Here is a 12,256-nt window from a genome sequence, read left to right as displayed (position 1 = left end):
AGATTGAAGACTGAAGTACAAACATTCACACAGATGGATACTGAATCCATCTATGAGGCATGGGAGAGATACAAGGCTCTAATCAAGAAGTGCCCTCCTGAAATGTTCAATGAATGGGACATATTGCAGAATTTTAATGAAGGCTTGACATTGAAATCTCAGGAGGCTCTGGATCACTCAGCAGAGGGCTCTTTACAATTGATGACGACTGCAGAGGAGGCCCAAAATCTCATTGATATGGTGGCTAACAACCAATATTTCTTTGCTCACCAAAGGCAACGCCAACCATCACAAAGGAAGGGAGTGATGGAGTTGGAAGGAGTAGACTCAATCCTAGCTCAAAATAAAATGATGCAGTAGCAAATTCAAGAACAATTTGACCAAATGGCCAAGAGGATTGATATCCTCCAATTTGCAGCAGTAAATACAAGCCAGCCATCAACCACATGGGGGCAAGGTGAAGAAGCTTGTGAAGATCAACAGCAAGAACAAGTGAATTACATGCACAATCAATGCTCTGGACAGAATGAGGTTTATGGTTACACTTACAACCCCTCCTGGAAGAATCACCCCAACCTCAAATGGGAAGATAATCACCCTCAGACTCAACAGCCATGGCAAAGGAATTCAACCCAAAACAGTTGGAAAAACACAAACCATAACAACCAGCAGAATAATAACCAAAATACATACAGAAAACCACAAAACACTTACCCCAACTCTAACCATCATCCATCCAATAACCAAGCCACCAATCAAAACACTTACCATCAACCCTCAACATCTCACAACCAACCAATCTCACAAGACTCTTAGAGGATTACCAATTTGGAGCTCTTAATGGAGAAAATGATGAAGCACCAAGAAATGACAACAAAGAACCAGGAAGCTTCCGTGAAGAATATGGAGAGGCAGATTGGACAGCTTTCCAAGCAAATTACAGTTGAAAAGCCATCAAGCTCATTACCAAGCGACACCATTCCTAATCCAAAAGAAGAGTGAAAAGCTATACAGCTGAGGAGTGGAAAGACATTGGTAGACAACAAAGAAGCAACCAAGAAGCTTAAGGAAAGCAACAAAGAGCCAACAGAAAAAGAAGAAGCTAGCAACAGGGACATGACAATAAGCAAAAATGTCCCAGAGAAGCTCAAAGAGAAGGACAACCAGCCACACAATTCAAGGGGAGAAAAGGAGGAACAAACCCAAGGACAGCAGCAAGCAGAGAAGAGCTTTACACCTCCACTGCCATATCCCCAAAGATTCAACAAAGAAGCAAAGGATCAACACTTTCATAAGTTCCTTGAGACTTTCAAGAAGTTGGAGATAAACATTCCTTTGTCTGAGGCACTAGAGCAGATACCTCTGTATGCCAAATTTCTGAAAGAGCTTATTAACAAGAAGAGGAGTTGGCAAGGGAAAGAAACAGTGCTTCTCACTGAAGAACGTAGTGCCGTGATTTAAGGGGGTATCCCACCAAAGCTCAAAGATCCAGGGAGTTTCGTAGTTTCATGTACCATAGGCAAGATGACCTTAGATAAAGCTTTCTGTGACCTTGGTGCTAGTATCAACTTAATGCCCCTCTCCAAGATGAGGAAGCTTGCAATAGAAGAACTAAAACCCACCATGATGTCGTTGGTAATGCCTGATAGATCAATCAAGACACCCAATGGAATTGTGGAAAATCTCTTAGTAAAGGTGGGGAAGTTTATCTTCCATGCAGATTTTGTGATTTTGGATACAGAAGAGGAAGGGAACAATTCAATCATCTTGGGAAGCCCATTTCTAGCCACAACCAGAGCCACTATTGATGTAGAGAAGGGAGAGATGATCTTCAGGGTCCACAATGAGCGAATGGTCATTAATGTCTTTAAATCAATACAACACCCCCCTGAACAAGAGAACTGCATGAAAGTGGATATGATAGAAAGTCTGATAGAGGAAATGTTAGAGGCCACTTGTCAAGAGCAACATGAAGAAGAAGTGGAGGAGGAACAAAAAGAGGAAGTGGTAGAAATCTCCATTAAAGATAAGGAGAAGGAGAAGCCAAGACAGGAGTTGAAGCCTCTTCCCCCTCACCTCAAATATGTGTTTCCTGGAGAAGAAGAAGGCCTGTGATAAACCCATATCTTATGATATATATTGTACTCAATTTAAGTGATTTATTCAACCCTTCACCCACTTATTCATGTAAATTGCATGGTTTTACTTTCCCTTCCTTATTATGTGATATATGTGAAAAACATGTTTCCTATGCTTTAAAAATAATTATTTTAATTACCCTTTATCAGCATTCGATGCCGTGATTTGGGTGTTGAGTAGTTTCAGATCTCCTAAGGCAGAAATGACTTAAAGGATGGAAAGGAAACTTACAAAAATGGAAGGAAAGCACAAAATGGAGTTTTTGAAGAAACTGGCAGCGATGCGAACCCATAGACGATGCGGCCGCATGCCTAGCGCGAAAAGGCAGCGACGCGAACGCGTGACTAACGCGGACGTGCGCCTTAAGCAGAACACAAATGACGCGGATGCATGACCGAAGCGAACGCGTGATAAGGAAAACTCCAGATGACGCGATCGCGTGACCCACGCAGACGCGTGATAGATGCCACGCACCAGAAATTACAGAAAACGCTCCCAGCGATTTCTGAAACCCTTTTTGGCCTAGATCCAAGTCCAGAAAGCACAGATTAGAGGTTATAAAGTGGGGGAATGCATCCATTCATTGGAATGTCTCCAATTATTCACTTTTCATGAATTAGATGTAGTTTTTAGAGAGAGGTTCTCTCCTATCTCTTAGGTTTTAGGATTAGGATTTCTTATTATTTCAATTTAGAACTTCAACTCTTCATTAGGTTCAATATTTCTTTTACCTTATAATTCTCTTTTACTTTCAGATACTTTAATGCTCTCATTTAATTACTTATTTTCTCAATTTAGCTTATGAACTCTTTATGTTTAGATTGATTTTCTATTTAATATAATTTGAGGTATTTCAGAATTATGATTGCTTTCCTTTATTTATATAAATAATTTAGATTTTTCCCTTTTTGCTTTGGTTGATTAATTAGTAACTCTTGAGTTGTCAAACTCATCGTGATGGATAATTGTTATCTTTGCTAATTGATTTAAATTCCTACAACCCTAGGAGTTAACTAGGACTTTAGGTGTTAAATTGATTTGTCCACTTGACTTATCTTCATAGTTAGAGGTTGACTTAGTGGAGAGCAAAATATAATTCTCATCACCATTGATAAGGATAACTAGGATAGGACTTCCGAATTTTCATACCTTGCCAAGAATTTATTTTAAAGTTATTTATTTATTTTATTTGTCATTTAAATTACTTGTTCTTTACCTTTCAAAACCCCTAATTTACAAAACTCATAACCAATAATAACAACACTTCCCTGCAGTTCCTTGAGAAGACGACCCGAAGTTTAAATACTCCGGTTATCAATTTTAAAGGGGTTTGTTACTTGTGACAACCAAAACGTTTGTAAGAAAGGACTTTTGTTGGTTTAGAAGTTATACTTGCAACGGGAATTTATTCTGAATTCTAGATTACGCAAAAGTTCTCTCTTCAAAATGGCGCCGTTGCCGGGGAATTGCAAACGTGTGCCTTATTATTGGTTATTGTAATTATTTTTCTTTTATTTGTTTATTTGTTTTTGTTTTTTCCTTTTTATTTTTATTAGCTACTATGAATTCTCAACCCTCTCGCTTTGAGTTTGATTCTAATATTGTTGAAAGGAGTGAAAGCTATAACAGGAATATACATCAAGATATCATGGATGGAGCCAATAGGATTTGATCACCCCTTTAGGCAACAACACCTTCCAAGATATCATGGACAAAGACCATTCTACAATGCATACCAAGCAGATAGATATGGTGGACCTCCTAGTAGTTACCAACAAACCCCACCCTGTGCTTACAGACCATCCTCTCAACATAGGTTCGAACCACCACACTCACAAGCTCCTTTTCACCATTCGCCACTATATGACCCTTATTTACCCCAATTCCAATCCAATTACTCCCAAAAACCACCACTCCCCTACGAACCATGTCCATATCCATCACCTCCAGAATCATAGGCTCGCCTCAAAGAAATAGTAGATCAACTTCATGCGACCCTTCATCAACTGGAGCAACCAATAAGTCAATTATCTTCTAGACGTCCGGACATTCAAGGAACTCCCATAACTCCATGTGGACAATCTAATGAAGAACGTAGCATGAAGAAGATACTAGAAACTCCAGCGGACAGAACAGAGCATGGCTTTGTACTGGAACGAGTAGAGGAAGCCATGATAGTTGTAGAGGAGGAAGTGGTTGAAGATTTAGGAGATGCTGAACCTCCATGGGAATCAAGAACCGTAAAGGATTCCGCTGAGAAGTCCGAAATTGATGCCAAGGAGGACAGTGCACAGCCTCCACAGCATATGCTTTGTGAAAAATTGGACGGAACAGACCAAGAAGTTGATTCCATGGGCAGTGACAATCTTGAATCAAGCTCTCCTAGTCACGAACTCACATCCGCAACTGAATTCTTTAAGCCTAAAGAACCTTACCCAAGTAAATACGAAGATGACGTTGAGGTAGATTTCTCTCAACTTCCAACGTATGACTTAAGTGATGAGGAAGACATAGAAGACTTTGATCAGGACGCAGTTACAGCTGAAGAATTTTACAAAGAAGTGGAGGAATTCACAGAAGATTACAAGGGAGTAGAACTTACAGAACCACTGGAAACACCTATCCCAAGGCCATTACCACCAAATACAAGCTTCAAGTGGGTACAATCCTTAACCTTTATCTTTACTTTTCTACTTGAATATGGTTTGCTTGAAATAGATGGCCAGCTTAGAGCTCTCTGCAGCTTTAAGAGTAAGAGGAAAATGGCTTGTACTCAGAGCTGGTGTGTAAGTTTCAATAAGGTTCCACGCTTCAATTCGAAGTGCAAGGATTGGTATCAAGTTCAATTGAATGGGTCTCGGAAGACGTTTGGTCATCTTAGTGAGAATACAATTTCTAAACCGCCTGGATCAAAGAATATAGATTAAGACAAAGGTGGATTTAAAAGCAAAGTTTGGGATCCTGGAATCTATTCTGACATTCATCACCCCAGGAGACTGAGAACCTGTTTGAAGCTGCTTAAAAGCTTCACATGCCTAGTTTGGGACCCCGGAGCCTGTTGGCATTCGAAACACTGGTGGAGATTTCTGGATGAATTTAAGCATAAGCCACCATAACAGGAAGCTCATCCAATGTCCAACTTAAGGACTTTAACTAAAAGTGCTAGGTGGGAGACAACACACCATGGTATGGTCATTTTTTTTTCAATTTTTATTTCGTACTATTTGATTTTATGTTATATTATTTTTATTGAACCTGGATGTTATTCATAGCATTTGCATTAGCATTACATACTACATAATTGCATACCTGCATATATATAAAAAAAAGGAAGGCATGCGACGCGACCGCACTGCCAACGCGTTCGCGTCAGTTGCGAAAACCACCTCCCACGCGTCCGCATCAATCACGCGAACGCGTGATCTAGAAATCGGCGTAAAAATCCAACGCCCAGAAATCTGGGCCGGAATTGTGCGGCTGGTGTGCATTTAGCACAACACAGCTCACGCGTTCGCGTCAATCACGCGAACGCGTCATTTGCAAAATACCCATCCCACGCGAAGGCGTGAGCAACGGGTCCGCGTCGTGTGGATTTCACAACACCCCAATGGAGACAGAGAGTTACGCCGAAACGACGCTGGAATTGTGCGTTTAGCACAATTTCCAGTGACGCGGTCGCGTGCCTCACGTGACCGCGTCATTCATCCTTTTACCCATTCCATGCGATCGTGTCACTCACGCGATCGCGTCAACCCCATTCCAGCCTAGCCACGCGATCGCTTGCCCCACGCGTTCGCGTGGATTCAAATTTACTAACCCCAATGACGCGAAACCCTATCCCCTCCTGCGTCCCCATTCTCCTTCCCTAACCCCATCTCCTCTCTCTCCCTCCTTCCTCTGCACCCATCACCACCGCCAACCACCCCTAACCGTCGCCCCAGTGCCAACCACCCAGACCAACCGTGGCGCCCACCCCACTCCTTCTTCCTTCTCCCCTCCTTTTCCCTCTCTTCTTTCCTTCCGCCACTGCCCCCTATCGCGAACCACCAGCACCCGCCCCCAGCACCACCTCCCACCATCACAACCACCCTCTGCCCCACAACCCTCGAACCCCCCTTCCCCTCCCTGTACCCCAACCTTAACCCAGCAACACCAAACCCTCTCTGCCTCCACCAAGGATCGCCGCCGCACCACCCTATGTCACCGCTGCACCACCGCCAACACCACCCCACTCCCACCACCTCTCTTAGTTCCATACTTGTGCCTCTAACCACCAGGTTCCGCCGAACGCCGCTTTTCTTTCATTCGTAGTTAGTTCAATATTTTTCAATTTATGTTTCAAAGTAGGCTAGTTAGAAATGCATGTTTGTAGTGGATTCTAGGTGGTTAGGTTGCTAGGATGTGGTTAGTTGATTTAGGCCTGATAATTGCGCTGTTCGTGCTTCTTGTTTTATCAATTTCGCAATTCTGATGTTGCTGTGATATGCTATTCTTTACTATTTCATGCTGCTTTTTACACTGCTTTTTCATGTTCATATTCCGTTTATGTAATTGCAGCTTTATTTTAATTTATATGAACTATTTTACATGCTGTTTATTACTCGGGAAAATCCAATTTTAGCCGGTATGCTGCCCAATTTTCTGTAACTTGTTTTGACTTTCATTCATGTTTTGGTTTTGGCAATTTGAATTTGGTATTTCTTAGCTTTTCCCAAACCACTTCATGAATGCACGGGCCAGCATTCTTATTCCTTTCGATTTCCTGGTTAATAAATTGCACTTTTGATGATTTGATTTTAATTTTTTGCTATTTTTTATATCTTTATGAATCATCATCACTAACCTGATATTTTTGAATATGAGTTTACTAGTCTTTCACTTTGTGTATTTCTTGTTACTTAGGAAACAATTCTCAATGCCACCTACTTTAACTTTCTTTCCTCCTAACTCACTGCTTTCCACTTTTTCACTTTTAACCACATTTAACTTTCTAACTTCTCCTTGCTTTCTACCTAACTCCTTCAACCTTTTCACTCATGGCATGTTTATTATTTTTCCTAATTAACAGGTATTCTACTTATAACATATTTTGGATTGTAATTTCTCATCTCAGCTTTTTAACTCCGACACAATCCAAAATGCACAATTATTCAACTCATTTCATAATTCCACTGCTCCTTTGCCACTATTTGCTTATCTTGTTCTTTGCCTACTTGTTTTCCTGTTTTTATTATATCTTAGATTTCTGTTTTTCAGGATAGCTGACCCTCAGTGTAAGGGAAAAGGCAAGGCCACAACTGGTAAAAGTAAAAGAGGTGAATCCTCTATGTCTATCCTCGAGATTATGCATGATGACTCCTAGTGGGAAAAGCACTTTACCCCACAGGAGAAGGCTGACCAGCTCCTCCCTGCCAATGATCCCATTAAATTTGCAAACCGATACTGTGAGCTAAAGTATCTGGTGTTTGCCTCCTCTAGGAACCTGTACCTGGAGAGAAATCTGAAAATTCCAGACAAACTATAGCAGTACACCTCCGATCAGATCAAACAGCGAGGCTGGTTCTTCTTGGAGAGAAACCTGACAGTGGTCAATGCTTCCTAGGTAAGAGAATTTTACTGTAACTATTTCAAGACTTCCCTAGATGCAGTGCACCTCAGAGGGAAACAGATACTGGTCACTGAAGAGGCCATTGAGGATATTTTGTAACTTCAGCCTAAGTCAGATCAGCCTGACGGTTACCAAAAGGCTAAAGAGGACATGCGTTTTCTGAGATTTGACTGGGATGCTATCAAGCAAAGGATAGCCCTTGACCCTACTGTCCCCTGGGTTATGGGAAAGAACGCAACAATGCCTAAAGGAATCAAGCTTATGTATCTGACTGATGAGGCTCGGCTCTGGCACCAGATCCTGAGAAACTTTGTTATGCCGAGCACTCATGAGACAGAGCTGCCTGCTACTATGATCACCTTTCTCTGGTGTGTGCTGGAGGGTAAGGACTTGTACCTCCCACGATTCATCCGGCACTTTATGGCCAGGGTCCATGCCAGAGGCACCCTCCCGTTCCCATATATGATCACCCAGCTAGGCCATCGAGCTGACGTGCCTTGGGAGCTGGCTGATGCGAAGCCGACTGCTGCAGACTGTAAGAAGATCATTCCTCACAGCAAGAAGTTTCTGGCTTTAGGCTACAGACCTCCATTCCTTACTGCTTTTGATGAGATAGCCACGCCTTCAGCTGCCTCTTCTTCTTCTACTGCTGCACCAGCCCCACCCACTGCACTTCCACCTGCCTCAGAGCCCGTTTACCACCTCGTGCACCGCTTATTCTAGCAGCTGGACCAGATGGAGCGCCGCAACAAGCGGCGATATGAGAGATCTGAGCATCGCAACAAGCGACGCTATGAGCACCTCAAGATGATGATCCGATCTGGCAGCGACTTCCCCTCCGAGCCTGACACACCATCAGAGCCATCTGAGGAGGAGGCAGAGGAGCATGAGGAGGAGACCCATCCACAGAGAGAGGCCGAGCAGGCAGGCTCAGAGCAAGCTGCGCCACAGTAGGAGGAGCCACACGAGATACAGGCCACAGATGCAGAGATTCCTATCTAGTCAGAGCCTCCACTGCAGCAGACAGATCCTCCTACACTTATCCAGTCTGCAGATCCTCAGGCCACCACCAAGACTCCAGCAACCCATCCTTCCAGTGATGACACTCCTTCACACCCAGCTTGAGTGAGCATCGAGGACGATGCTTTATTTTAAGTGTGGGGAGGTCGCCATCCTTGGCGTATTTCTTTTTGGTGAACCACTACAGACTTTTTTTATCTTATTTTGTTTATTTTTCTATATTTTTATCTTTGTTTTTATTTTTCAGTACTTGCACACTGTTCTTTTGCTATATTTTTACTCTATTTCCGCATTTTGCACTTTAGTTTATATTTTAGCCATTTAGTTTAGTTGCAATTCTAAACTTATTAGTTATAGAATATGTGGATTAATTAGTATAGTTTACCCTTTTAGCATATGATAGTTTGATTTAAATTGAAAATAAAAAGGAAGTAAACCAGAGACTTTAACGTAATCAAAACAATCCACACACCTTGTATATATAGCATTACATGTTAGTTAGTTAACAACATTTCTTCAAGGGGAAACACTAAAACTTTAAAGCCACCCAAAAAATTTTACATTGAGAATAATGGAAACTCTTAATTTTTACTTGCATGACATGTATAACTGATATATGATTTTTGTGCTAGAAAATACACAGCCTGTGAGTTTTGAGCTTAATTGTATGGTTTTGTGTGATTTTTATGTTTTAGTTATATGTCAGGAACAAGGGGAGCTATACCCACTTTTTGTGAACAAGACGAAAGAACCCTTCGGAGGCTGAGAATAGTAGAAAGAGGGAAAGGCATTATTGGAGAAAAGGATTCAGAAGAAGAATTCCAAGATATGGAGGAACACTCAACAAACCCAACAAATCCACCATCAGGATTAGCAAACAACAACAACAATCCACCACAGAGAAGAGTTTTGGCTTCCTATACATTTACAAATCCTAGACATTGTGGGAGTAGCATTCTTACCCCAAATGTTAACGCAAACAACTTTGAACTAAAGCCACAGCTCATCACCTTGGTTCAAAACAACTACTCCTACGGAGGAGGACCACTTGAAGACTCAAACCAACACTTATCCACCTTTATGAGGATTTATGATACTGTCAAAACCAATGGTGTACATCCTGACATTTACAAGCTGCTGTTATTTCCATTTTCCCTCAGAGACAAAGCTACTCAATGGTTAAAATCATTTCCAAGAGATAGCATCAACAATTGGGAAGATCTAGTGAGCAAATTCCTTGCCAAATTTTACCCGCCTCAGAGGATTATTAGATTGAAGACTGAAGTACAAACATTCACACAGATAGATATTGAACCCATCTATGAGGCATGAAAGAGATACAAGGCTCTAATCAAGAAGTGCCCTCCTGAAATATTCAATGAATGGGACATATTGCAGAATTTTTATGAAGGCTTGACATTGAAATCTTAGGAGGCTCTGGATCACTCAGCAGAGGGCTCTTTACAATTGATGAAGACTGCAGAGGAGGCCAAAAATCTCATTGATATGGTGGCTAACAACCAATATTTCCTTGCTCACCAAAGGCAACGCCAACCATCACAAAGGAAGGGAGTGATGGAGTTGGAAGGAGTAGACTCAATCCTAGCTCAAAACAAAATGATGCAGCAGTAAATTCAGCAACAATTTGAGCAAAAGGCCAAGAGGATTGATAGCCTCCAAGTTGCAGCAGTAAATACAAGCCAGCCATCAACCACATGGGTGCAAGGTGAAGAAGCTTGTGAAGATCAATAGCAAGAACAAGTGAATTACATGCACAATCAAGGCTCTGGACAGAATGAGGTTTATGGTGACACATACAACCCCTCCTGGAAGAATCACCCCAACCTCAAATTGGGAGACAATCACACTCAGACTCAACAGCCATGGCAAAGGAATTCAACCTAAAATAATTGGAAAAACACAAACCACAACAACCAGCAGAATAATAACCAAAATATATACAGAAAACCACAAAACACTTATCCCAACTCTAACCATCATCCATCCAATAACCAAGCCACCAATCAAAACACTTACCATCAACCCTCAACATCTCACAACCAACCAATCTCATAAGACTCTCAGAGGATCACCAATTTGGAGCTCTTAATGGAGAAAATGATGAAGCACTAAGAAATGACAACAAAGAACCAGGAAGCTTCCAAGAAGAATATGGAGAGGCAGATTAGACAGCTTTCCAAGCAAATTGCAGTTGGAAGGCCATCAAGCTCATTACCAAGCAACACCATTCCTAATCCAAAAGAAGAGTGCAAAGCTATACAGCTGAGGAGTAGAAAGACATTGGTAGACAATAACGAAGCAACCAAGAAGCCTAAGGAAAGCAGCAAAGAGCCAACAGAGAAAGAGGAAGCTAGCAGCAGGGACATGACAACAAGCAAAAATGTCCTAGAGAAGCTCAAAGAGAAGGACAACTAGCCACACAATTCAAGGGGAGAAAAGGAGGAACAAACCCAAGGACAGCAGCAAGCAGAGAAGAGCTTTACACCTCCACTGCCATATCCCCAAAGATTCAACAAAGAAGCAAATGATCAACACTTTCATAAGTTCCTTGAGACTTTCAAGAAGTTGGAGATAAACATTCCTTTGGCTGAGGCACTAGAGCATATGCCTCTATTTGCCAAATTTCTGAAAGAGCTTATTAACAAGAAGAGGAGTTGGCAAGAGAAAGAAACAGTGCTTCTCACTGAAGAATGTAGTGTTGTGATTCAAGGGGGTATGCCACCAAAGTTCAAAGATCCAGGGAGTTTCGTAGTTTCATGTACCATAGGCAAGATGACCTTAGATAAAGCTCTCTGTGACCTTGGTGCTAGTATCAACTTAATGCCCCTCTCCATGATGAGGAAGCTTGCAATAGAAGAACTAAAACCCACCAGGATGTCATTGGTAATGGCTGATAGATCAATCGAGACACCCAATGGAATTATGGAAAATCTCTTAGTAATGGTGGGGGAGTTTATCTTCCCTGCGGATTTTGTGATTTTGGATACAGAAGAGGAAGGGAATAATTCAATCATCTTGGAAAGGCCATTTGTAGCCACAGCCAGAGCCACTATTAACATAGAGAAGGGAGTGATAATCTTTAGGGTGCACAATGAGCGAATGGTCATTAATGTCTTTAAATCAATGCAACACCCCCCTGAATAAGAGAACTACATGAAAGTGGATATGATAGAAAGTCTGATAGAGGAAATGTTGGAGGCCACCTGTCAAGAGCAACATGAAGAATAAGTGGAGGAGGAATAAGAAGAGGAAGTAGTAGAAATCTCCATTGAAGATAAGGAGAAGGAAAAGCCAAGATAGGAGTTGAAGCCTCTTCTCTCTCACCTCAAATATGTGTTTCTTGGAGAAGAAGAAGCCCTGCCAGTGATCGTTAACTCTTTCTTGAATATGAAAGAAGAAACAAGGTTGATTGAAGTGTTGAAAGCTCACAAAACAGCCTTGGGTTCGACAATTGAAGATATCAAAGGC

At 41.8% G+C, this 12,256-nt stretch overlaps 1 non-coding gene across 1 annotated transcript; it reads right to left on the bottom strand.

The window, feature by feature from the left end:
- LOC112774184 (small nucleolar RNA R71) lies at positions 1-104 on the bottom strand. The gene has a single exon (XR_003188683.1). It is a non-coding gene; the product is annotated as a small nucleolar RNA R71 (small nucleolar RNA).
- Between the last annotated feature and the right edge of the window lie 12,152 nt (positions 105-12,256).

Source organism: Arachis hypogaea, chromosome 18, assembly GCF_003086295.3.
Source record: "Arachis hypogaea cultivar Tifrunner chromosome 18, arahy.Tifrunner.gnm2.J5K5, whole genome shotgun sequence".
NCBI lineage: Eukaryota > Viridiplantae > Streptophyta > Magnoliopsida > Fabales > Fabaceae > Arachis > Arachis hypogaea.
The sequence above is the reverse complement of the archived record's forward strand: the minus strand, read 5'-3'. Positions and strand labels throughout refer to the sequence as shown.